The sequence below is a fragment of the Microcebus murinus genome, chromosome 2 (genome assembly GCF_040939455.1).
Source record: "Microcebus murinus isolate Inina chromosome 2, M.murinus_Inina_mat1.0, whole genome shotgun sequence".
NCBI lineage: Eukaryota > Metazoa > Chordata > Mammalia > Primates > Cheirogaleidae > Microcebus > Microcebus murinus.
Window position 1 is genome coordinate 55,396,961 of NC_134105.1, and position 27,870 is coordinate 55,424,830.

Genomic DNA, 27,870 nt, shown 5'->3' on the forward strand with positions numbered 1-27,870 from the left:
AAGATGGTCCGTTATTGGAATTTTTTTGCCAAAAAATACCGGCTCTGAGATGTGACAGGTAAATAAGAAAGTAACAATAAAATCTTAAATATCTCTTAAAAAAATTAAGACATCTGTTTTAACAACAGAGCAGCCTTAAATGACCTGATTCCACAGAGGAACCAGGAAACAGCCTGGAACTACAAATTTATTTGTACAACAAAGGGAATCTTAATAGTGTTTTTGTAAAGTGAGAATGAGATATGATCACTTAATTATTACTCAGGTGGACCTTAAGAAAATTTCAGAAAAAAAAATAAAGCTTTGGTCAATGTGTGCACCCCGTCCTTGGAGAGAGGCAGAGGCTGCTGAGGCCTGGCCCCAGGCACCAGCGTGAAGATGTTGGCTTCCTTAGTCTGAGCCACTGTCTGGGCTGTGAGCAAGAGGAAGCTGCAGCCTACCTGGGCCATCCTCACCCTGACACCTTCAGCAGTAAACAAGATAAAACAACTTAAAGATAAGTCTGAGCAGGTGGGCGTGATGTCGGTATCTGTCCCAGAGGCTGTAATGGCCTTTCTTACACTATAGCATATACACAAACAGAAGGAGATTCTGATGAAGAAGTTGCTCAAGATGGAGTCAGAGTGTTCATTGAAAAGAAAGCACAGCTAACACTTTTAGGAACAGAAATGGACTATGGTGAAGACAAATTATGCAGTGAGTTTGTGTTCAATAACCCAAACAACAAAGGGAACTTGTGGCTTTGGGAAAAGCCTTACTATCTGAAACTCAGGACTCCTGTGTCTATGAGCTTCAGGAACACTTGGGGCTTACTGAAGAAGTCATGTGATTTTCACCTGCTTAATGCATGGCTGCCTTGTAAGGCAAATAAAGTGATGCATTTTGAAAAAAAATGATAAAGCTTGTAATGTACTTTGAAAATGCTTGAAAAACACAAAAGGGAACACAATACTTCATAACAAATTGCTTAGGAAGGCCAGTATTGAAAGAAATACAAAATATGGTAAACGTGATTGAAATAAATGGCAATAAGGAGCAACGAAAGTATTATTCAAAATAAGGAAATTTCTCTTAGGAATTATCCAAAGACAAGTAATAGAAAAAAAAAGAATTTCTATTTCTACAACTAAAGAAAACCTGATTTTATTTACTTGAAAATACAATACACACATACTTATGAAAAAATAAGTGCAATAAAACATGAAATTGCTTTTGGGATAGAAATTGAGGTTTGTTCGAACAAACAATTGCTATATTTCTTTTTTTTTTAAAAAATAAACCCATTTAAGGCCAGGCGCTGTGGCTCACGCCTGTAATCCTAGCTCTTGGGAGGCCGAGGCGGGCGGATTGCTCAAGGTCAGGAGTTCAAAACCAGCCTGAGCGAGACCCCGTCTCTACTATAAATAGAAAGAAATTAATTGGCCAACTGATATGTATATAAAAAATTAGCCGGGCATGGTGGCGCATGCCTGTAGTCCCAGCTACCCGGGAGGCTGAGGCAGAAGAATCACTCGAGCCCAGGAGTTTGAGGTTGCTGTGAGCTAGGCTGACGCCACGGCACTCACTCTAGCCCGGGCAACAAAGCGAGACTCTGTCTCAAAAAAAAAAAAATAAATAAATAAATAAATAAACCCATTTAATTCAAGTTGACTATTGCTCACAAAATCATTTTAAATTTGTTCTAATGAGAACTGTCAGAAATTGCAAACCTTCTTTGTCCTTTGAATAGTGTGCCTTCAATAGAACACATATGGCAAAGCACTGGGGATTGGAGACTTTTGCCTTCATTATTATTTTTATAATATTTTATATCACAGTTACTTCAATTAGAAAAAAATTAGGCCTGATTTTTTTTCTTTCATTTACTAGCTCAATTGCTTTCCCATATACCTGTTGAATTAGAAGGGATAAGTATAATCCATCTTCTACAGAGAAGGAAAGGAGGGTTCAGATTGGTTATGTGACCATTCCACATCATTTGGCTAGCCAGAATAAGTGACAGAGCCAGGGCCAGAAGCCTGTCTTCAGACCTCTTCTTTCTTTGTACTAGTGTCCTGTCTTCAGACCTCTTCTTTCTTTGTACTAGTGCACCATTCTTAGTCCAATATAGAAAATTCTCAAACAGATTAGCATGTCACCCTTTTGAAACTGCAGAAGTTCTTATTATGTGATCAAAGCATCATAATGCAAACCCTAGTCTCTAGTTGGGAAAGAGAATAGGGTGGTGTCTTTGTAATACAAGATGGACATACATTTTAGTCATATAGCTTATTTTATTTTGAATGAAAGAGCTAAGCAAAGTCTAGCTTTGGCATGCTCCTCAGGGGTCATCTCCGAAATAAATGTGCTGCAGAGTGAGGAAAAGAGGGCTGGTCTTTTATACCCTGTATTATTCAACCATTCATTATGGACTGGAGATGGGGAGGGGCAAGGAAGCTCAGCAGGGAAGCATGGGTGACTTTGCTGGTGAAGTGGCTCTTGTCAGCTGAGGATAATTCTCTGGTGGAGGGTGGGTGTGTGCCCCAGCCTGGTAAAGGGGACCTGATTAGTGCACTATAGCATCCACTGCAGGTGGTAAGTCATGCCTCGTCCATTTTATCTAACAACCTCCAAGCTTAGCCTAAAAAAAGTAATTGTGGCTATAATGTGGTTATTGATCTATAATGAAATTGCTTACTTCTTCTTCCCTCTCCCCCTCCCTCCCTCGCTTTCTCCCTCCTTCCCTCCATTCCTTCCTTTGGTAATAATGTTTTTCTCTTTTTGCAGAAGTAATTTTTCTCTAGAGAATTCAGGGATTGAGAGGGAAAAGGAGGTCTTTATATAGGCTTCCATTACAGAAAAATAGAAGTCAGACTTTCTGAACTCAAAGCCCAACTCAGGTGTTTACTAGCTAGTTCACTGTGATTTGAGCAGCTTTAAACTATCTAGGCTTCAATCTTCTTCTTCGTAGGAAAGATGGGGGTAATTATGTTTGCTGATATAAGGCATGTAAAGCATATATATACATTAGGTGCTCAGTAATTGTTAGCTGTCCTTATGGCTTAATGTATGCTTTTGAGTTTTCTCTACATTATATAGACAGCGTTTTGAATATTGGAATCATGGCAAATAAAACTGTCCATCCAACTCTTGCTGTGGTTTAGATTTAAAATATTCTGTTGTTGTTCCTAAGTAACAGACTGGTTATCCTGGATTGGGGGTGGTATTTCTTATTTTGGCCTAGCTACAGGCTGCTTTTATCAACTGGTATGAAGATTTGTTGGCTTTTTAAAAAAATTGAATATTGAAGAAAGAAATGCCAGAGGACCTAGCTGGCCCATTTATGTAGCTGATACAAATGATAATAGAGTATTTTGAATATATAAAGCAAACTTAAAGTTTAATCATCACTAAATAGCAATAATGATAAGTGTACTATGGAAAGGTTTGCAATTTTTTGTGTCATAAAGGGGCCAAGAAAGGAAATTCACTGTTATAAATTTTTCATGTTGGATGACTTTTTAAGCATAGAAATTTAAAAAATATTGAATGACAGATATCTTCTTGTGTTTTTGATTCCCAAAAATCAAATAACTTTTGTAAAAGGCAAAATAACCAAAATTGCAAAGTGTGATCCTGTTAAGCAAGTAGAGTGGCCATCTCTTTTTCTTGACTGTCTAGCATCGATTTGACCTTCTTCAGGCAACGTATACCCTGTGGATCTGTGAAAACCACCCCCCAAACCCCCATTATCAGCCACTGGTTTGGTGGGAAACTCTAGCAGTGAGATTAACCAAAAATAATCCATATATCTAGTCTGGCCACAGTGACGGTTCTGGGTAAACAACTTGATCTAAACTAGACCATTTAGAGTGAATCTTAGAACTTCTACGGGAATTACCAGAAAAGATGCATTCTCATTGCCTTGTGACCTGAGCCTGGAAATATCTGCAGCTGCTGTAGCCATCTCACCACTAGGAGAGGAACATCTATCTGAGTACGAAATCCCATGGTGAAGGCACCTCTGAGAGTTGGACAGAAACCAGGCCTTGGTGATATTTGCGAGATGTGAATCCATTTATCTCAAAAGCTAGACCTTTGCCAGTCCATGTCAGTCACATGAGCCAATACTTTTCTTCTCCCACTCTTCCTCATCCTCCTTTTGCTTTTGTGTTAAGCCAGTTTTTCTTTTGTTCTCTTTGTTGCTTCTGCTCTTAGTAACTACTAATAAAATAGTCTCATCTGATACTGAAATGAAGAGAACATTTCATGGGTAATGAGAATCTTACCTATCTTCAGATTTTCATTTTTACAGTTGTACACAATAATATCAGCATATATACAGATTTGATATTTTATTAGTCAGGATTCTTCAGAGACACAGAAGCAATAGGATGTATGTCTGTGCGTGTGTGTGCATGTGTATGTGTGTGTATAGAATAGGCTAATGTTGTTATGGAGGCTGTCAAGTCCAAAATCTGCAAGGAGTGGGGGCAGGCTGGGAACCCAGAGAATTGTTGATGTCGTAGTTCAAGTGGAAAGCCATTTGTTGAGAATTACTTCTTGCTCAGGGATTTCTTTCTGGTTTGTATGCTTCAAAAACCCATGTTCCCTTTTCCCCCTTATTTTTTTGTGTACTTTTTTTTCAGACTTTAGTGAGCTTCAGGAAAAACAAAAACAACCCATGTTCTTAACAAGCCATAGCAGGGGAGGTAACACGAAAACAAAGGTGGTTTTCCCAGGGTGAGGCTTATCCATTGCACTCTGAATGTGCTGATCCCTGATATTTCCCCAGATGTGGGGGACTGCCTTTGCACTTTCCCCTGATAAAATGGTCTGAAACAGGAAAGAAAGAAAGAAAGAAAGAAAGAAAGAAAGAAAGAAAGAAAGAAAGAAAGAAAGAAAGAAAGGAAGGAAGGAAGGAAGGAAGGAAGGAAGGAAGGAAGGAAGGAAGGAAGGAAGGAAGAAAGAAAGAAAGAAAGAAAGAAAGAAAGAAAGAAAGAAAGAAAGAAAAAAGGAAAAAGACCAATCAAAAAAGAAGCCATATTGCCACTTCAAGTCTGCCTATCTGTCTGCCATGCTTTGGTTACTTTTAGCAGAATACTCTAACATTGTGGGGAAAGGTGATCAGTAGACATAGTTTCTTTTATTTTTTCATTCACTGTTTATTGAGCTATGACTGCTGTATTTTATTCAATGTTTATTAAGCTATAACTGCTGGGAATATGTTAAGCTCAAGAGATATCTATCATGTTGAGTAAGACAAAGTCCTTGCCCTCAAAAAATTTAGTATGGAGTTCAGAGAAATAGTGTGCAAAAGCATGCATAGGATGCTATGAGATCGCATGGTAGGGACACCCAGTTCTGGAGGGACAAGGAAAATTTCCTGGAGGAAAAGGAATCCAAGTTGACTCCTCAGGGCAGAGTAGGTATTAGCTGGATGAACAGGGATGGAAGAACATTCCACAACATAGCTAGGACTCGGTTTTCCCCTGGTAAAATGAGGGATAGAACTAAAAAAAAAAAAATCTAAAATATCTTTTGTATTAGTTTTCTATTGCTAACATAACAAATTACCACAAAATCAGCTTGAATAACATAAAAATATTATCCTACAGTCCTGTAGGTTAAAAGTTTCGCATGCATCTCGCAGTACTAAAATCAGAAAGGCTGTGTTTCTCTCTGGAGGCTCTAGGGGAGAATTCAGTTCCCTGCAATCCTAGGACTGAGATATCCATTTTCTGAGGGCTGTTATCTACAGGCTGTTCCCAGCTTCTAGAGGCCACCACATTCTGTGGCTTCTAGTCCCCTTCCTTTATCTTCAAAGCCAGCAACAAAGGCTTGTATCCCTCTTAGGCTTTGAATTTTTCCTTCTTTGGCTCATCTCTGTGACCCAGCTGGGAAGATTCTCTACTTTTAAGGACTCATGTGATTAGATTTCGCCTGCTTACATAATCCAAGATGGTCTTTATCTCAAGGTTCTTAATCTAAATTATGTCTGCAAATTTCCTTAGGCCATGTAAAGTCACATATGAATGGGTTCTGAAGATTAGGGTGTGGATATCTTTGTGTGTGGGGGAGAATATTCTGCTTTACCACATCTTTCAATTTGAACATTTTCTTTTTTTATGGGAACTAATGTTGAGGAAAAGTAAGGCAGTGGAAATTTGGAGAGACAGTACTTTGGTTTCCCATGCTTAGAAACAATTGTTAAATTGGCCCATACCTGCAGATAAAAGTTCTTCCCTAAGCAGAAGGGAGAGGTCATAATCTGGAGCAGCCCTTGATGCTGCTATATGCTTGAAGGTCTTTCTTTTTGCAGGAATATTCTAGGAGTCTATAAGCAGCTGGGAGAAGGTGAAGATGGAGCTTCTGGCTAATGAGAGGTGGGCTCAGTGCTAAGTCTTCATATTCTTCTGGAAAGGTTTATAACCTGCCACCTGCCGTGTACTCGCTAGTCTGGCTTCTGGTCTCCAACTTACAGAAACAAGATGACTATGTTTTAGATTGCTTATCCCTCAGCAAAGTTGGGGTAATGGCTTACAACACTGCTTCCCTCCTACCCCTAGGTTATATCCAAGGTTGACTGAGTCTTCAAATATGCCTGAGATGTTGCTGGATTCTTCCTTACTCCCCAGATCCGTAATAACCAGGACCCTCCCTCTATAATGAGGTGGATCTCCCCTGGTGGTAGGAAGGAGCTGTGCTGTTTTAGACCATCACCTCCATTTTGATGAGGGATAATCACTCTGAAACAATCAGCTGGATTCTCTGACCTGGACTCTAGAGGCCAGATTTCCTAAATTCAAGGGGGAAAGTGGTACATTTGGAGTGGAAATATCAGAATCTTCAGATCTGGAAATCCCTCCATGCTCTACTCACCAAGCTGCTGGAAAATGAGTCATTTGAAATATGGAAGGGAATAATAGATACAAACACCATTAATGTAATTATTATGAGATTTAATGATTTTAGTTTGTAAGACCACATATTTTGTAATATGGTGAAGTATATCTCACATACTATGTGTATCTCTAAAATACATAATTTTTTTCAAATACAAAATACAAGTATGGACTCTGGGCCCATACTGCCTGAGTTTGAATCCTGACTTTACTTCTCATGGGACTTTAAGCTAATATCTTAATCTCCTCTGTTTCATCATCTCTAAAATAAGGATAATAATGGTACCTACTTCCATGGATTATTGTAACAACAAATGATATAATATTTGTAAAGTGCTTAGCATAATGTCTGACATATGAGTTGTCCTACATTCACTCCATCCATGAAGAAAAATAATATTATGAAAAAAAAATGACCATAAGTATGCATCCTCTATAAACTTAAAATGAATAGCAAATTCATTCTCCATTACAAAGATATTACTTAAATTGATATTTAAACTGACAAAATATAGATTATGTGTATCTTTATTATGTCTACTTTCAAATGATGCCCTGATTGCTTTCAGATAGAATTCACAGCTCTCAATCGTTATTCGTTTGTATGCAGAGAAACCTTCATCCAATATATTGCAGAGCTTTTGTGTCATGACTCTGCTGGCCTTCTCTCACTTCCAGTTCCTTTGACAGTTTCTTGCTTGATGTTTCTCAACCCATTCTCTTCTAAGGTCCAGAGAAATACAGAATTTCTTACTTGATAAACTCTAATTTGTTCACCAACATCATCTATAATAAAATACTATATTCATAGGAAAAAGCTGAGGGGGTAACTTTTGTATGAAATGCAGTAGGTAAAACAGAAGGGATTTATAAGATGTAAAACAATGATTTTAAGAGTTAATGGGTTTAAGAGTTAAGAGTTAATGAGTTAATTGGCATCTCTGCTGATTTTTACTGAATGTTTTTGTTGTTAAAGTTGAGTTTCCTCCCTCAAAGCACAATCTCTTCTCTCGTCCATCAGACTCTCAGTGAAGACATCAGCTGGTGTTCATGATAGGATGGTCTGCTGCCACTCTAAGAAAAGTCACACTGAGCTTTCATATCATTTCCTTTTGCTGAAGGATCAAAATTGATGTGGAACAAAATCTATGACTGTTTGCTAAGAAGATAAATTATTATTGCAACTGGCAAAGGGAGTGGTACATGAGGGGGGTAGATTAATGCTTTTAAGCCATTAAAACTTATATTTCTTATTCTTTCTTTATAGAAAGAACTTCATTAAACATTTTTTAAAGATATAGAAAAAAACTCTACTTGCCCACTGTGTCTTGTCTATTTCTGTAATCGAGATCACAGTTATTTCCTTTGAACATACCTTATGACTTTGTCTCTTTTTGTTTTTGTATCTCAAGGGCTATTTGTGGTGAGTGATGATGGGGAGTCAAAAAAGACGATTTGTTTTGGGGTATCGTCCAAAAAGAGTTTTAAATTGAGACTTCTTAATAGCTTTAAATGAAATATAGACACATAAACAGATGCCTCACTTTTTGTAAACTTATATTTTTTCATGTTTACTTTGTTAATACATTGGGAGCCTCAAAATCGAAATATCTTTTGACCTGTGAGAAGCACTGCTTTTCTCTGAATCAGAATTTCTCCCTACAAAAAAACCCCCAAACAAACCCAAAAATGATTTTTAAAAAAGGTAAAAGAAAAACCAACTAACCAATAAACAAAAATAGAATTTCCCTTCTTTGTTTTTATTGCCATGTCTCAAAATATAATCCAGCCTTTACAAGCTGGCTCAAATGTTCTCTCCATGAAGCTATCCCTATTCTTTTTAGCTGGAAATAGTTTATCTCTTCTGTGATCCCTTATTACTGACATATACATCGTAATATCTTTATACTAGGCTGTAGGCTTCATGTGAGCAAGGACTCTTGTCTTATTTTTCTGTTATATATTAATACTTGATGTCTCTTAGAAATTCCAAAATGATAAATTATTTTTGGATAGAGGCCTGTGATAGCTGTATTTCTTGAGAGGCATTATTTTTTAAATTTTATTATTCTCTGCTTCTCTGTCTCTGTCTCTCTCAGTTTCTCTCCTCTGTTTCATGGCTAGCTGGGACCAAAATAGGGTGGAATGGTTTACATGCTCTGAAGTCAACATTTCTGAGCTCAGAGTGTTTTTCAGAAAAGAACATGGGATTTGTTATGTGTAAATCAGTCTTTGCAGAATTGGACTAGGTGCTCTATTTATTTGCAAAGATTTTCATTATTGTAGCCTCTCTAATAGTCTAATTTAGTGTGAAAGCTCAAGAGGTCTCTACTTAACTAGAAAATAATTCCTCTGGACATAATCTGGGCTACTTACAGTGTGATTAGTGACATCCTCCTTCCGTGGCAGAAAAAAACATTCTCTGGAGCTCTCAAAGGTCATTAAACAGATGTCCAATTACTGCCTAGATAATGTTTGGCAACATCTCTACCAGATGGCTTCGCTCTGGTTATCTTCCAATTTTTATCTCTCTAACCCTACTCATCTTTAAAGGGTTCTGTTTGCAGTAAAAAACAATTACGCCTCTAGGAAATCTTGGCGAACCACAGAACGTATGGGTCCTGAGTTGGTTTCCTCAAGACAGTAGTTTTATTTATTTATTTGAGACAGAGTCTTACTCTGTTGCCTGGGCTAGAGTGCCATGGCGTCAGCCTAGCTCACAGCAACCTCAAACTCCTGGGCTCAAGCAATCCTATTGCCTCAGCCTCCCGAGTAGCTGGGACTACAGGCATGCGCCACCATGCTCGGCTAATTTTTTCTCTATGTATTTTTAGCTGGCCAATTAATTTCTTTCTATTTTTTTTAGTAGAGATGGGGTCTTGCTCTTGCTCAGGCCGGTTTTGAACTCCTGACCTTGATCGATCCTCCTGCCTCGGGCCTCCTAGAGTGCTAGGATTATAGGAGTGAGCCACCGTGCCTGGCCAAGACTGTAGTTTTAGCACACAAGCCAGCTCTTGGTTGTATAGGTGATATTTTCTCAGGGTTTCCTAGGACCAGGAAGGTGATCTTGTGTACTGAGCAACTTTTCACTTGCAGAGAGGACAGCAATTTCTCTTTGGACAAGCCAGTTAATTTGTTCTGCAGAACCCTGGAAGAGCTCAGGAATATGAGAATCCATAATGTAGATGTAAAGTAGTATACAAAGGATACCCAAATTAAGGAATTATTTAACAGTTTGTAAAAGAAACCGTTAGGTTGCTCTGGTCTTCTCGCCCATGATAGCTAACAAGGTTACTATACCTCTTCACTCCTACAGAGTCCTGGAGATTTAGTCTTGGGAGAAACTAAAACCAAGATGTTTACAAAAACAGGCAATGGGCTGGATTTAGCCCTGGATACATAGTTTGCCTAACCTAAAACTGACAGCTAAGAAGCACTAGACAGATGAGGAAAACCTTTAGCACGAGACACACTCACACACACAAAAAAAGAAATGAAAAGAAAAAAAATACCACACACACACAAATACAAAACCACCCAAACAAAAAAATCAGAAAATAAGGAAATCACTGGAAATCACTGGAAAAAACAGATGATGCAGAGAGCAGAAGAAAGCTTTAATGAAAGTCACTATTCTTCATCAAGAACAGGATACTACAAAAAAGGAACAATCAGAATATGAAAGAACTCCAAGACCTTAAAACTATGATAGCTGAATTAAAACTAGCTTGAAGGAAGAGTTGGCAGATAAAGTGTAAGAGAATACATAGAAAAATAATAAAAAAACATATAGATAATAGGAGGGAAAAGATAAGAAAATAAGAGGATTAATCTTGGAGGTTGAACATCCTGCTAATGTATGTTGTAGTAGGAGAGAACAGAGTAAATAGAAGGGAAGAAATTGTCAATAAATAATGCTGGAAAACTTCTGAAAATTGAAACACTTGTGACTCCACATTGAAAATTCCCAGCACAAAAAAATTAATAACAAATTCTTTCCAATGATAATCATCATGGCATTGCAATACAAGAAAAAATATTGCAAAATTTTCCAGAGATAAAAAGGTTTACTTACAAAAAATAGCATCTGAAAATGCTATCAAATAGCATAGAAATAGCGTCAAATAGAATAGCGTGTCAGATTACTCAACAGGAATTTTGAGAGCTAAAAGACATCATTTCATATACAACAGATCATCAATCAGCTATTACATTGGAACAAAGCCACTATCAGACATGTAAAATCCCCCAAATTTACATATTCATCCTTAAGAAGATATTAAGAAATGTGCTTCAGCAAAATGAGGGAATAAAGGAAGAAAAACAAGAGTTTGGATTTAGGAAACAGCAAGTCTAAAACAAGAGAAGTGAAGGGAATTTTCAAGATGCCAACAGAGGGAACTCCCAGCTTGATGATTGGCCTAAAGAGCAGTCAGTCCAGATTGGAGCAGAAGGTCAGGGTACAGCAGGAGGGCTGCATCTAACACAGCATATGAAACTGAGAAGTAACCTGGCAGGTTTGATTGAATTGAATATTGTATTGCAAGGTATTTACAGAGGTGCTGGAAGGTGTGGGAAATGAAGCAAATTGTTAGGGACAGGTGCAGGTGGGCAATGCTAACCACAGGAAAAGAGAAGGGGGCCCAAAATAAGGAGTCCAGTGAGCATTTAGAACCAAATCCTCCACAGCAAGAACTTGAGGTTAGGAACTTTTCCTGGCCAGGAGCATGTGCTGAAACTAAGAGCTCATGTCTAAAAGTAACTTTTCCCCATTAACATATATTAGTGTTGCGAAAATCACACCCACCAGCACCATGACAGTTTACAAATGTCATGGCAACCCCTGAAGTTACCCTATAAGGATAAAACTGGGGAGGACCCTTAGCTCTAAGAACTCTCCCCTTTTTTCCCCAGAGAAATAATGAATATTCCACCCACCATTTAGTGTATCATAAGCTGTAGACATAAAAGTAGAAGTGTGGTAAGACCCAAGCCTACTTGTGGAGATAGACCCATTTACCCTTAGGAAATGTACTGTCGCTGTCTATTCTATGCTGACAAGTCTGCAACAAAAGCTGCTGGTGTCGAAGTACTAAATGTCTGTCATCTCCCTGTCCCATAGGCCTTGACTGTGATTTTCCAAGCAAGGAGCCAGAGTATTCAGGGCAACACCTCTCAAAAAAATCAACCCTGACAAAAATGAAAATAAATTTGTACAAGACAGTAAATGTAATCATGATACTCCACTTGACTTAGCAGAGATGAATATTTACGTAATTGTAAGAATGAAACCTCTGTATTTGGGTTTAAATGAGAAAGAGAGGAGAGAGGGAGAAAGAGAAAGAAAGGAGGGATACAGCAAGGGGGATTATATTGGGAGGAACAGAAGAAGGTGAAGAGAGTAGAGGGTGAGTTTATTTATCATATTGGAAAGTTGATAAATAACTAAAATGTGATGAGTTGAGAGATAGTGATATATACATACTAGTGAGAGTTTTGAAGGTAAATGTTAAAGAATTGTTAAAACCGCAAAAAGGACAAAAAGGGTAGTAGGCAAGGAGAACATGGAATTACCATTTTGTTGTTGTTTTAAGCCTTTTAGCATGGCATAAACCTAAAGAAAGTTTTGTGAACAATACTTTGATTAAAAGTTAGAATTCACTAAAACTATCTATTGGGAAAAAGCTCTGTGTGTATAATCTTTTGTTTTTATTCTTGCTGGTTTCAAATCAGTCCCACCTAAAAGAGATGGTGGTAGAACTTCAATAATTATTCCTAGAATTAAATATAAAGATACATTGGATAATTAAAAATTAAAACTAAAAATCCTAGAAAAGTAAATTCACAGGGGTTAAGAGCCACCACACACTTTTTATAGCATTTAATGGGATGTGCTAAAATAATCAAAATCCTTATATCAAAGATGGCATATCACAACTAGAAGGGAAGCTAGAAGTTCTTTCATATAAAATGTAAATTATATTTGTTTTATAGCCAGAAATTGATTATATGCAGAACCACATGGTTTGTTATTAAAAAAAATAGTACTCTTGTAGGACTGAGTTAAGATTGCACAGATCGCAATTTTATCAGTTAGTTTTGTTAAAGTCAAATAAAAATAGACAAATCTCTAAACAAAATATTTTATTTGGGAAAACAGAATTGCAATTCAGGGCTTATACACTGACTGGGGTGGTTTTTAGTATTAATGTGTGCAAAGAACAAAGAGAAGTTTGAGTGTTTCTTTAGGAAGAGAAATGTTACTATTGTTTTGCAAGAAAGCTCATTGGGACTAGTGAAGTTTTGGGGAGCTGGCAAGCTCTGATTGTTGAGAGAGGGCAGTGGATAAAACTAGTCTTGGAGTCACGGCAGGTCATTTCAGTAGGTACTAGGTAAAAGTGGTCTGAGGGTTACAGCAGGCCATTTCTGCAGCTGGGCTAGTGGGATAATTCTTGAAGCAGGTGCTATGTGCCCTGAGTACTTTCTTCCCCTGGTCCCAACTAAATGCTGATTTAGTTGGGTCTAACAAGAATAACTCAATATGTATAATCAATTTCAGTTTATTCTATTTTTTATAACGTTAGGATTACTTTGTCATAATATACAGTTGCTCTTATTAAAGGATCCTATTTTGGTGATCTGAAAACTAGGGCTTTCTTTTAATTTCAAGTTGTACTTGAACTCTTTGATCACTATGAGTAGCACGCTAACACAAGGATGTAGCCCTTTGGAAAGCCTTTACTTGAAAACATTTCCTTCTTCCTTGTGGGCTGAATCAGGAAGTTATTTCTGGTGCTAGAAGCAAAATGTTGTCCAGTATTCACATGCAGCCGGACGGAGGTCTGAAGGGAAGTATATGATCTATGAAAAGACTGTGTGTGCTACTCTGCAAATTGGAGATAATTAGTCTTAACAGAGAAGAGCTTTGAAGTTGCTGTGTGAAGTCAATGCAGAGCGTTATGAAGCACCCACATGAAAGGATTCTTTTCTTCATTACATCTTTGCTCACAGAGGGGATGATTGCCTCGGATCATTCATCTTCTTTCCCTGCGGAAACAGATCGTGGAGTTCTGTGCCATGCTCAGCATGCGTCTCCTTCCTGGGCCACCAGATTTCACAGAATGTTAAATAAAGTCTGCTTTTATCAGCACATAACTGCTCTTCTGTGGTTTCATTCACAAGTAAGATCTGTTAAAATGAATTACTTTTTAGAAAACTAGCATTGTTTAAAACCCTGAAAGCACTGGAAGCAAATTGAATGTAGCACGGGGCTGCCAAGCAGCAGGTGACCGCTGGCAAGTGTTGAAAAATGAAGGAGCCAGCAAGAGCCGGAGCCTCCCTCCATGTGGATAGGGCTCTGGGAGCAAAACAGTCATACAGTTTGGTTTTTTAGATACCCAAATCTGCCCTTCTCTGGAAGTTAAAGGTTCTTGGGGGAAATAAATGAAATTCCAGATTTGTTAATATTTATAGTCTGAAAGAGATGGGAGAAACTTTTAGTTTATACTTGAAGTATATTTTATGTAGAAGCAATATTTGCTCTTCTAATCGGTAGGCATTGGTTTAAAAAATTAAGACTCTATTAAGGGATGTAGTCTTAATTACCTTGCTGCTAAAGAGGAAGCCGGAAGGTCACTAGCTTGGAGTCAGGCGTGTCTGTAAGCAGTCCTTTTCCACCCGACCACTCGGTGATTCAAGTTTGGGTTCTAAGTACTGGTTTGAAAGCTTGTCTGTCTGTCTTTCCTAATTCCTCTAGTTCATTCTGTCCTCTCCCTTTACTGATTTTTTTCTGCTTTTATTTGCTGACATCAACCTTAAAGTAGAAAACATTTTATTGTTTTCAGACATATTATTTTTGTCTCTAAAATGACACGATGCACTTTTTTTGATGGCGAGGTACATGCCTTATTTTAATTTATTTTTATTTTAATTTTCTATTACTGCTTAGTACATCTGGTACATGGTAGGTGCTTAATATATAGGGTGTCCCCATATAATTTATCATCCAAATTGGGATACTTTTAGAAGCAAAAGAGTATGCAATTAGTAGTTAGGCTGAGACAACAGGTGCAAATAGAAACATAGGGTCAGTTTATTAATATATATTTGTGAAATGGAATTAATTTCTCTGTTGTTCTCCTACCCATGATTCTAAACTTTTATAGCTTTTCTAATTTCCAGAATATTTCTATTGGTGTTTGAACAACTCTCTTTTAAAGCCCTTTTTACTGATATTGTGCTTTCAAAAACCACATTAGATGACTCAAGACTTGTTCTTTTATGAGCCATTGCGCTATTCCTTACTCCTCCACTTTGTTCAGCAATAGAGTTAGGTGATGTTTCTCCCTGCCCAAACACTTGAAGATTGACTCCCCCCAAGAAGTCATTCTAGCCAAGATATTCCAAATTATACTCCTATTCTTGGATATTGATACTAAACCATCAGTCTCTTTCTTCAATAGGCTTTTAATTTAGAGTGGTAGAAAATAGTTCCTGTTTGTTGAGGTCTGATTATATTCCAGGGACCTTTCTCCATATCTCTATTTATTGCAAAGTAAGGCACTCTTTTCCAAAGCTTGTTTTGTGAAATATTAGGTCTTTGGGTTGTGTTATTTAATATCATGTGAAAAAAGCTTTCCTTGATCAAGTACATTGGAGAAATGCTATATTGAAGTTAAATGCAGCAATTCTCCATCTTTAATAAGCAAGTGTGCACTATCAATGTCCGTGAGAGGTCTACAGTAAGCACTTTTTTTTTTTTTTTGAGATGGAGTCTCACTCTCCTGCCCAAGCTAGAGTGCTGTGGCATCAGCCTAGCTCACAGCAACCTCAAACTCCTGTGCTCAAGTGATCCTTTTGCCTCAGCCTCTCAGGTAGCTGAGACTATAGGCACGCGCCACCATGCCCTGCTAAGTTTTTCTATTTTTAGTAGAGATGGGGTCGGTCTCCCTATTGCTCAGGCTGTTCTCAAACTCCTGAGTTTAAGCAATCCTTCTGCCTGGGCCTCCCAGAGTGCTAGGATGACAGGAGTGAGCCACCGCGCCCGGCCTGCAGTAAGCATTTTTTGAACCATGGAACTCATCCCCCATCTTCTCCCTTGACTTTTCCTCCTTTATCTTGAAACCAAAGAGTATTGACCTTATCTAATTTTCTAAAGAATACACTTTGGGAAAATACAAATTAGTGTTACATGTTCCTTTCAAGATGGAAATAAGTTTCATTACAAGAGAATTCTGCAAAACAGGCTGTTCCCTGATTCACCACATAGCCAGGCAACTTTCATTACTTTGCTGTCTTCAACTGAGCACTTTATAAGGATAATAAAGTAATTTGGGGGGAATAAACAGGTTTTGTAACAAGAAATGTTTACCTCATGTACTTACATATGCAAGTAGTTCCCCCATATCCGTGGTTTAGCTTTCCGAGGCTTCAGTTACCCATGACAAACTGCAGTCTGAAAATACTAAATGGAAAATTCCAGAAATAAACAATTCCTAAGTTTTAAATTGTGTGCTGTTCTGAGTAGCAAGCATGATGAAATCTCACTCTGTCTTGCTTTATGCCGCCTGAGATGTGAATCATCCCTTCGCCCAGCATCTCCATGTTGTCTATGCCATTCACCTGTTAGTCACTTGGTAGCCAACTTGGCTATTCGAGCTGTTGTGGTATCCCAATGCTTGTGTTCAAGGAACCCTTGTTTTATTTAATAATGGCTCCCAAGTGTAAGAGTAGTGGTGACATATTTTCATAATTGTTCTATTTTATCATTATTTATTATTGTTAATATCTTACTATGCTTAATTTATAAGCATATAATTTATACTTTATAATATGCATATATATATATATATATATATATATATATATATATATATGAGAAAACAGCATATATAAGATTCAGTACTATCTGTGGTTTCAGGCATCCACTGGGGTTCTTAGAGCTTACCCCTTACGGATAAGGGAAGACTAACAAAGTTTGAAGAATTTCCAATGATTTCAGAAATAATCCCCAATTCTCCTTGCTAAGAATCTGGTGACACCCATTATTTATTGTAGCAGAGAAATAGTTTCCATCTGGCTCTCTCTTCATTCTATCTTGTATGCTCCATGTGGGTCTCGTCCCACATAATATGATCTGTCAGATTCCTTCTTTAGGGCTCTTATTACAAAGCCAGTTTTTGATTATGCACTTATGCAAAGTGCAGTCTTTAATTATCAACCCTTTATTAATAATCTTTTCTAAAAGGTTATGCTTTCTTTTAATATGTTCAACAAACCATTGGCTGTCTTTTTATTTGCATTAATATATAAAAATGACTTCCTGATGTTACAGTTCTGTTCCATATACTGTGTTAGTGGAGCGTTTATTTTAAATTTGCTTTGGAAAATTCTACTTGGACTCTCAATTGAAAATAGACCCTCCTGCCCCTATGTAAAATTCACAGATGCCATGAGATTTAAAAATCCCTTGCTAGCAGTAGTTTCTTACTGTTATTGTTAAATCCTTTTAGTCTCTAGATTAATTTAACAAACCTGTAATAAAATCTGCAGATGTGGAGTGCCTGTGCTAGGAATAGAAGAAACAAAGACAAATAAGACATTTTGGGCCCAATATTGTGTAGCTATGTATATGTATTGTCTCTCTTTTGCCAGATAGGGTTGTGAGGTTATTTAAGGAAAATAAATGGACACATTGGATGAAAATATATAAACCAAGTAAGAAAATAAATGGTGGAAATTTTAATCTCAAAAATCTATTTAAATTTTATATTAGATGGATTCTCATATTCATATTACATTAACAGAAAATAATATGTTAAGGAAAGGGACATTTGTATGATTGTAATTTACTCCCAGTGTATACCAATTTGAGTACTAAATTGAGCAGGTCAAAGCCAGGAATTTGGCAATCCTGTTGACAGATAACAAAATCAGTCTCAGAGAAGTTACAAGTGCCTATGGTCATGTAGTTTGTGAGTGGAAAGGCTTCCAGGGCACTTCCCTATGGCAACCTTGTTCTGAATTTCTCCCAAACCATCTTTTTTTGTTTGTTTTCTTTTTTCTTTTTCTTTCTTTCTTTCTTTCTTTCTTTCTTTCTTTCTTTCTTTCTTTCTTTCTTTATTTCCTTCTTTCTTTCTTTCTTTCTTTCTTTTTTTTGAGACAGGGTCTCACTGTGTTGTTCAGGCTGGAGTATGGCAGTACAATCATAGCCCACTGCAATGCCAAATTCCTGGGCTCAAGTGATCCTCCTTCCTCAGCCTCCTGAGTAGCTGGGACTACAGGCATGTGCCACTGTGCCCAGCTAATTTTTCTATTTTTAGTAGAGATGGGGTCTGGCTCTTGCTCAGGCTGGTCTTCAATTCCTGACCTCAAGTGATCTTCCCACCTTGGCCTCCCAGAGTGCTAGGATTACAGGCATGAACCACCACCCAGACCATTGTTCTTTTATATCACAAATTCCAGGAACATGAAGATAATGGGTGAGGGTTACATTGTGAAATTTTTGATAACATTTTAGGTAATTTGTCAGCTAGTCTGAAAACTATAGGGAAGTAAAGAAAAAAGATGCCTTTAAAATATTTTCCCTGGGCATAAGTTTCAGAATGAGGGGGTGGAAGCAGCGGTGGTTGGGTGACTGAAGTCTCATACTCACACGTCTCTTGGGCCTTATAAATTTTGCTGACATTCCTCAGACTGCTTTGAGCTGCTTTTCTTTCTCAGTGTAGCCTATTGTTCCTAGGCTACAAATTTGTACAGTATGTTACTGTACTGGATACTACCAGCAATTCTAAGTATTTGTGTATCTAAACATAGAAAAGTGCAGTAAAAATATGGTATTATAATCTTATAGGACCACTGTCATGCATGTGGTCCATCATTGGCCAAAATGTCATTATGCAGTACATTACTATTTCTTTTAAATTAAATTTTACATTTTGAATAAGTAATATATGCATGTAGCAGAACATTCAAAATTTAGAAGTAAAAATACAGTTGAAAGTAATTCTTTCTCTTTCCCATCTTCCAGCTATGCAATTCCCCAAATGTATCTACTATTAACAAATTCTTGTGTATCTTCCAGAGATGTTGCTATTCTATTCGTTAAATGTATGTATGTGCAATTTTTATTTTTTAAAACCAATTTATAACTCAATATCTCAGGTAAAATAGATGGCTAATGGTTCCATAAATTTTGTTTTCCCCTTCTCTGGTAACTAGATTCCTTATTTTTCATAGCTACATGGCTGCCCACCCTATAGATCATACGTCCAGCCTCCCTTCAATCATGATGTCACCAAGGGACTAAGTTCTGGCCAATGAATATGACAGTGATATGAATAATTTTTAGTCCTGCCCTTATAAGGCAGATGCTCTCTCCTCCTTTCCTCCTTCCCTTTTAACTGGAATAAAGTCTGCCATCTTGGTCTATGTTGCAAAGATGGCAAAGTGACAAGGGAGAAAGAGCCTGGGTATATGATACTTTAATCCACTAAGATAGCTCTGGATTACTTATTTGTGGACTGTTACGTGAAATAAAAATAAAATTTCTTATTTAACCTGTTGTTATTTTAAGGTTTTGTTATACCAACTGAACCTGCAGCCTAACGTTAATGTTAATGTAACATGCTTTTCTGTGCCATGTTTTTCTCTACTCAATATACAGTGAAGATTGCTTCATCTTACATATAAGGCTTCCATATCCTTTATGGCTATGGTCCCCAACCCCTAGGCTGCGGACTGGTATAGGTCTGTGGCCTATTAGGAATCAGGCCGCATAGCAGGAGGTGAGCTGCCGGCTAATGAGGAAAGTTTCATGTGTATCTACAGCTGCTCCCCATTGCTCACATCGCGGCCTGAGCGCCACCTGCTGTCAGATCAGCACTGCCATTAGATTTTTTTTGTTGTTGTTGTTCAATTATTTTATTTTAAAGCTTATCAGAACTCTGCTAATATCACAATGCCTTTGTTATTTTTTATTTTTATTTTATTTTATTTTACTTTTATTTCGGCATATTATGGGGGTACAGATTTTAAGGTTTCAATAAATACCCTTCCCCCCTCTCCCCCCATAAGTCTGAGTTTCCAGCATGACCATTAGATTTTAATAGGAGCGAGAGCCCTACTGTAAACTGTGCATGCCAGGGATCTAGGTTGCGTGCTCCTTAGGAGACTCTAAAGCCTGATGATCTGAGGTGGAGCTGAGGAGGTGATGGTAGCACGGGGCAGCGGCTGCAAATACACATTATGGTTAGCAAAGAAGTTTGCACAATAAATGTAACATGCTTGAATCATCCCCAAACCATCCCCTTCCGGTCCGTGGAAAAATTGTCTTCCATGAAATTGGTCACTGGTGCCAAAAGGGCTGGGGACTGCTGCTTTATGATATTTAATTTTATGGTGTACTAGAATTCATTTACCTAGTTGCAGGACATTTAGGTTGTTGCTAGTCTTTGTTTATAATGTTGCAATTTATATCCTTCTCCAAACATTGTTTTATACAAGTGTGAGAATATCTGTAGCATAAACTTCTAGAAGTAGAATTACTAGGCTAAGGATATGTGTTTTCTAATTTTGAAAGATATTTCTCAATTGCCTTCCATGGAAGTTGTCGTCAATTTGCACTCGCACCAGCAAGAAATAAAGGTGCCTATTTCTTCAATCCTTGCCAACACCATGAGTTTCTTTCAAATTTTTGATCCTTGTCAATCTGATGGATAAAAAATGAAATCTCATTATTGCCTTAATTTGCATTTTGTGAAGATCTTTCCTTTATTAAGAGTCATTTATATTTCCTTTCCTACCAACTATCTGTCTTGCTCATTTTTCTATTGGGTAAGAAAGGTTTAGATTTCCTAGCAAAGGTTTAGATTTCCTGGCATAGATTTCCTAGTCAACTAATATTATTATTCTTCTATATTGAGATCCAACAGCAACAATATATATTTATTGAGATTTATTGATTTATTGAGTCAGGTAATTTTTAAAGGTGGAAGTGGCAAAGAGTGAATTTCAGCATTTGAATGACTTACGTTTTTATTATAAATTTTTCAACATAGGTTAGATGGATATATATTTCACACTTTATTTTTGTGCTACAAAATGTTAGAATTATTTAGTATGGTACCTATTGTCAAATCTTTTAGCAGATTTAAATATTTTATGATTTTGCTCTTATTCTCTAATTGAAGATGAAACAGACAAAATTGTTTTGCATTTCTTCCTTCTTTTCATAATTTGTAACTGGCAGATTATTAAACCCAAATGTAATAACAACAAAAAAGTACTATGTTTTCACCCAAAGAATTACAGTGATATTTATGATATTAAACACTTTAAAAAACATTTATTAAGCACTGAGAGTATTCCCATGAAGTAGGCCTCAGCATAAACACCATGCAAGTGGATAAACTGAGATCAGTTTACCTCTTCAAGGTCAATCTACGTGAGCACAGTACTGTAAGACTTCTCCATGGGAGTCAGACACCATCCTCCTCTCTCATTTACCAACTACTATTATTTGTTGTGCTATTATTGCATGCTTACTGTATAACAGGGGCAGTAGCCAGCACTTAGGGATACAAAGATAATTAATATTTGGTTCTTATTTCTGAAGAAATATATTATTTTACTCACTCTATTGGGGTATAATTGGCTTACAATAAATTGCATATATCTAAAGTGTACAATGTGTTAAGTGTTGACATATAGACGTATCCATGAAATCACTGCTGCTATCAACATGATGAACACATCAGTCACTACCAAGTGTCCTTATGCTCCTTTGTAATTTTTCTCTTTTTCCCTTCTCTCTTTCTCTTCCCCCCAAAACTACTGGTCTGCTTTCTGTCACTGTAGTTTACTTTGCATTTTGGGGGCTTTAATATAAATATACCTACAGAATGTACTCTGTATGCCTGCCTTCTTTCACTTGGCATAATGATTTTGAGATCCACTTATGTTTTTGTGTATATCAACTTATGTTTTATGTGTATCAATAGTTGTTAATTTTTATTGCTGAGGACAATTCAGTTGTATAGATATAACTTAATTTATTTGTCTATTTTTTGATAGACATTTGGATGGTTTCCAGTTTTGGTTATTACAAAAAAGTCACTCATGTATAAATCTTTGAATGGTCATATGCTTTCATATCTTTTTTTTTTTTTTTTTTTTTACTTTTTGCCTAAAACTATGGTGTTCAATGCTTTCATATCTTTTGGGTAAATTCCTAGGTGTGGAATGGTTGGGTCATTTGGTAAGTGTATGTTTAATTTTTAAAGAAACTTCCAAACTGTTTTCCAAAACACTTTTATTTCCCTATAACCAACATCTGAGAGTTATACTCCCTTGCCAACAGTTGGTATGGTCAGTCTTTTTAATTATAGACCAACTAATAGATACATAGTGGCATATCATTATGGTATAAATTTGCATTTCCTAATGACTAATGATGAACATATTTTCTCATGTGTTTATTTTCTACTAGCATAAGTTTAATTCTAATGACTAAGTCATAGAGAATATATTATTAGTCAGTTTGGGCTGCTGTAACAGAATACCATAGACAGGGTGGCTTAAACAACAAAACACTTATTTCTCACTGTTCTGGAGGCTAGGAGTCTGAGATCAGGGTTGGGTTCTTGATGAGGGCCCTCTTTCTGGTGTGCAGATGGCTGTCTTCTTGCTGTATCCTCGCATGGCTGAGAGACAGAGAGAGAGCGCGGGAGAGAGAACTCTGGTCTCTTCATCTCATTAGGTCATTAAATATGAAATATCTGATTTTGAGTCAGAAGTGTAGTTTATTATATCTCATACAAGAAGCAATACAACTAATCAAGATATGCGCCTAAACTATCAACACAGTTTTGCCATCCTAACAGTAGCTTGTTTATGCCAGCAGAGAAGAAGCCTGGAGAGCAAATGGGGATGAAATTGCCAAAGGCATTTTCCACAGCTTGTTGAGAATTGAATATTTTTCCTTGCAAGAAGTGGTCCAAAGCCTGAAAGCACTGTAGTCTGTTGGTGAATATGGTGGATAAAAGAGAGTTTCCAAGTTCAGCTGTTGTAGTTTGAGCATCCTTGTTTGTGTGGCATGCGGTCAAGCATTGTCTCTATTGACCAATCTTGGCTACTTAATCGCAAGCATCCTCATCATTTTGTCCAATTGGTTGCAATAGACATTCACTGTAATCGATTGATCAGGTTTCATGAAGCTATAGTGGATAATACCAGTGCCGGACCACCAAACAGACACCATTAGCTTTTTTTTGATGAATATTCAGTTTTGGACTGTGTTTTGGCATTTCATCTTTATGCAATCATTATGCTGAATGCTTGTGATTGCCAAAAAGAATCCATTTTTCATCACACATAACAATATGGTTCACCTTTATGTCATGACAGCAAAGAAAGGCAAGCTTTAGAGTCGATTTCTCTTCTGACGCTTGTTTAATTCATGTGGAACCCATCTATTCATCTTCTTTGCCTTGCCAATTTATTTCAAATGGTCTAATATTGTTGGAATAGTAACCTCAAACCTTGCTGCTAATTCACACATAGGTTGAGATGGATTCACTTCCACTACAGCTTTCAGCTCATCATTATCCACATTGGTCTCAGGTGGTCCATGAAGCTCATTTTTCAAGATTAAAATCACCAGAACAGAACTTCTCAAACCATCGGCATATTATGCGTTCACAGCCACATCTTTCCCAAACACTTTGTTGATATTTCGATCTGTCTGTGCTACATTGGTTCCATGACAGAACTTACATTCGAAAATAACATGAAGTTTTGATTTCTCCATAGTTTCACAAAAATTGCTCTAAAAATTGTGAAAGATAATCAGAAGCCAAAACATGTGTTTCAAAGACTGAGGATGTACCCTCACAATAAAAATAAAACAAAAAGTGTCAAAATGAAATGTCAGAGATATCAACTATCAAACTTAGTACTTAAGGAAATGGGACATTTCAAACTTAATAACCTAATACAAGGGCACTAATCTCATCATCCGGGCCCCACCCTCATGACCTCATTAAACCTAATTACCTCCCAATACTATCACATTGGCAATTAGGGGTTCAACATATGGATTTTGCAAGGGGGACACGAATAGTCAATCCATAGTGGGGGACCTCAGAGAGATGAATACTGAGCTGAGAATTGAAGAATGAATTGGAAGTTGCCTGGTTAAAAAAACCCAAAAAACTGTGTATGTGTATGTGCATGTGTCTTTGTAGAATAGGTAGGCTGTCATTAAATCTTGGTGTGAATTTGCTTATCAAATGGTTTTACGTAGACAGGAAAGAATCTACACCATATCAAAACCTGAAGCACTCTGGCAAAGAAGGGCTTCTTAAAGGAGGGTGGGTTGTGCTTGGGAAGAGTGTAAAAAACAGGTAGGGAGACTTAACAAAAACCTCACATACTTCAGTCTTACATTGTGCTCCCTCACTATTCTGTTTTAGATTGACACATGACCAATAATTGACATCTGGGGCTAAATAACAAGATATGATGGAAACTTGGCAATTATGAATCTTAGAAGTTATGGATATTTGTCTTTTTAAAAGGTAGATGAGGTGATTTGCCTCTGAGTTGAGAAAATAACTATGAGGTGAAAGTGGAGATCAACAGGATTCATTAGAGGTTTCTGACTCTATTGCCCAAAGCTCACTGACAACCGAAGCACACAAATAATATCTCCAGGTCAGAGTAAATCAAACTAACCTTTTAAATCAAGGGTAAAAGTGGAAGAATGTAATTTCCATCTTAATATTGAATTATCCTGATCTTCCCACACCTGCTTTCCTAGCCAGACCTGGGTAATAGACCCAGTTACTCTGAAGTAAGGAGCAACAAGTGTTTTTGTTGAGTCACTGTTTGCATAAAATCCAGTACTCCCAGAAATGCCCTGTGCCTTTCAATCTGGCAACCAAAGGCTTTGGTTACACTGATCGCACTGAAATAAATCTTCTTACCAGTCACTGATTATTAGTTATGACATTTCTTAAGGCAGTAAATAGTACATATTTATTCTGAGAGGATTATATCCTAGTGGGAACACCAATGATGGCTGCTCAGTTTATTAAAAAAGCTTGTGAAAGCAGGTGATCATAAATAAATAATGACATAGTAAACACTTTAACTTATAAATGCACATTGAATTCATCAATCTTTTGTGTAGGGCCAAAGCACTTTATTCATTCATTCAATAAATATGTATTAAATTCTTACTATGAGTCAAGTTGTTTTAGGTGCTAGACATAAATACAATAAGTAAAACAGACAAAATTCCCTGTTCATGTAAACTTAATACAGGAGCAAAATGGGGGAACGTGGGAGCACCATCAAAATACTCCCTCAGATTTCCTATGACAGAGAGCATAACTGAGCCCCACTTCTTGTCTGTGTTCTCCCTCCCTTCCTCCTTCTTTTCCTCAAACAAATAAAAATATAATCTTCCTTATCACCAGGATCTCTGGGGGTTGAGATTACTGTGATAAACAAGTAATTACTGCATTAAAGGAATGCCTAAATTTGGAGACAGAGGCAATTAAATAACTATAATACCTAATGCTTGGATCCGTGCTAGAGATATGAATGATATATTATCTGAGCCTGCAAGAGGAAGGGACTACCTGTGTTTGGGAAAATTAAGGAAGTCTTCATAAAGCAGGTAATATCAAACTGAGTTTTGGACAATTTGGAGAATTGTTCAGGAGGAAAGGAGATGACTATCACCTCCTCAAAATGAAAACTCCTGAAAACTGTTTGGGGCACAGTGACTGGGCATTTCCACATGCCAGGGGCTGTGGGAGAGAGTGGAGACTTAAAAGACAAATCATGATTCAATAAAGGAATGGTTTTTAATATTTCATGTGATAGTGTTACTATATTTATTATTTTTAAGTGAGCCTTTATCTTTTACAGATCCATGCTAAAAGTTTTAAAGATAAAATTATATGATGTTTGGGATTTTCTTTAAAATCATATGTTGGGGTGAGCATGGGGGTGGAGTATAAATGGCCAGATTAGCCATACATTGATATTATAACTGGTGAAGCTGAGTGGTAAGTACCAGGGACTCATTAGATTATTTTCCATCATTAACAGTAAAAATAAAACAATAAAACTTGGTTCCTGACTTTGAAAAGCTCATAGTCCCTTGGTAAGAGAATTTCCTAAGAGATAGCTTTAGCACATTAAACCCAGTTCATAACCCAGTATGAAATGATGTATAATGTTACAGAATAAAATAATTGTTCTTTAGAATAAATACTAACTCTCCCTGCTTTCACTATGGATGGAATGTGACATAATTCCTACCAGTGGAAAAATAATCTCTTTTCAGTTCCTTTGCCTTTAGAGACTAGGGGCTGGGGAGAAAAATTAGATTCAGAAAAGATGACCTATGTTTATTTATTATTTATTTTTTGACAGGTTAAATTAAGTTTTATTTGTTCTTCATTTTGCAATAACCTCTCACAACTATCTTTTACAACTGAGCATATATCTGGGGCATATGATACAAAATTATTAGTTGTGTTTTCCACACAAGTCATAAACTATCAATGTGTTCTCCTGGTAGGGAACCAAATTAAAAAAAAAAATCATTCTAAGTTTACTAATCAGAGAACTTCTGCAGTAATCATTCATCTCCACGTTCACATTCTATGTATTTTCTCATGGTCAACAAACTGACTCAAATGATTTTAGTTATCCCACCACTTAAAGAGAAAAGTCTCAACAATAAGTTTAAACCACAATGTTATCTTACTTTCACCATTGGCTGCTTTTCTCAAAAGTTGTTCTAGTTATTTCTTTGACATAGCAATAATTTTTCATCTTATTGGGATACGGGTGCAACGTCACATTCTTCCTCACAAGCGGGCTGTAGTCAATTTCATGTTCTCCCCAGACACCATTAGACTGGGTCTTGTAGTGAATTGTGTCAAATAATTAATTTCTTCTGGAGGAACCTCTTCCAGGGGGGATTCCCAGCTCGGCATGCAGACGCCGCTGTGCTGCTCGCTGCACTCCGAGGGCATCGTTTTCCTGGAGCTCGCCTGGGTTACTTACCGGGTGACTGCAACACTTATTGGTAAAACAATCTGGAAAGGTAATCTTTGCATCCGACATTTGCTGTAGCAGGAGCTTATTTTCGTTGTTGAATAAGAAGACACTAAAAGCCCGATGCAATAATCCTTTCTCAGTGTTTTTATTCAGGTGACAATTCTTCTTGGTCTCAGCTCCAATTTTATTGTCATATTCATCAATAAGGATACACATCTCCGCCAAGAGTTGGACTTGTTGCTTATCGAGGTGGTTGGTATTTATATCAGGCATTGTTACAAAGTGTTGGATCTGACCTAGAACACTGAGTATCCTCCGGGCCCAGATGCTTGCCCCATCAGGCATGTGCTCCCTCTCCCAAGGTGACCTATATTTATCAGAGCATATGGATATAGCATATCACTTTGGATATATAAAGGAAAGCTCAGAGGGGTATTTTTGAAATGCTGGTGTTTGTAAAGAGGGAGGGAGACAGAGAGGGAGAGAGGGAGAGAGAAAGAGCAAACGCATGAGGGCACTTAATGATATTATAGGATGTTTCTGTCAGGTGGGTGGACATAATATGGAACTGTTTGTGTGTGGTGTGGCTCTATAAGCTCATCCATTGCCCTAGAGACCTTCACAAAAGGCTGTCCCACAAATGGTTTGCCTGCTTTTTCTTTTCCTCTTTTCCCTTTTGCAGAAAACAGGGAAATAAACCCAAGTTCCTCATGATGGAGCACCTCAGTGATGAGAGGTGATATTGAAAGACTGTTGGGAGAAAGCACTCAGGCACATTAGCGACATGAGAGGGTTAACCCTAGGCGTGCACAGATATCCTGGACAGGATGTGGATTTGCTGACGTGGTTAAAATTGGAATTGGCTGTCAAAAAGAAGAATGAAGCTAACTTATTTAAGTCACCAATA

The 27,870-nt window shown here is 37.3% G+C and overlaps 2 pseudogenes; one reads left to right on the forward strand and one right to left on the reverse strand.

The window, feature by feature from the left end:
- Positions 1-378: 378 nt before the first annotated feature.
- LOC105884226 (iron-sulfur cluster assembly 1 homolog, mitochondrial pseudogene) lies at positions 379-765 on the forward strand (annotated as a pseudogene).
- Positions 766-26,554: 25,789 nt separating this feature from the next.
- On the reverse strand, positions 26,555-27,284 carry LOC105884231 (isopentenyl-diphosphate Delta-isomerase 1 pseudogene; annotated as a pseudogene).
- Between the last annotated feature and the right edge of the window lie 586 nt (positions 27,285-27,870).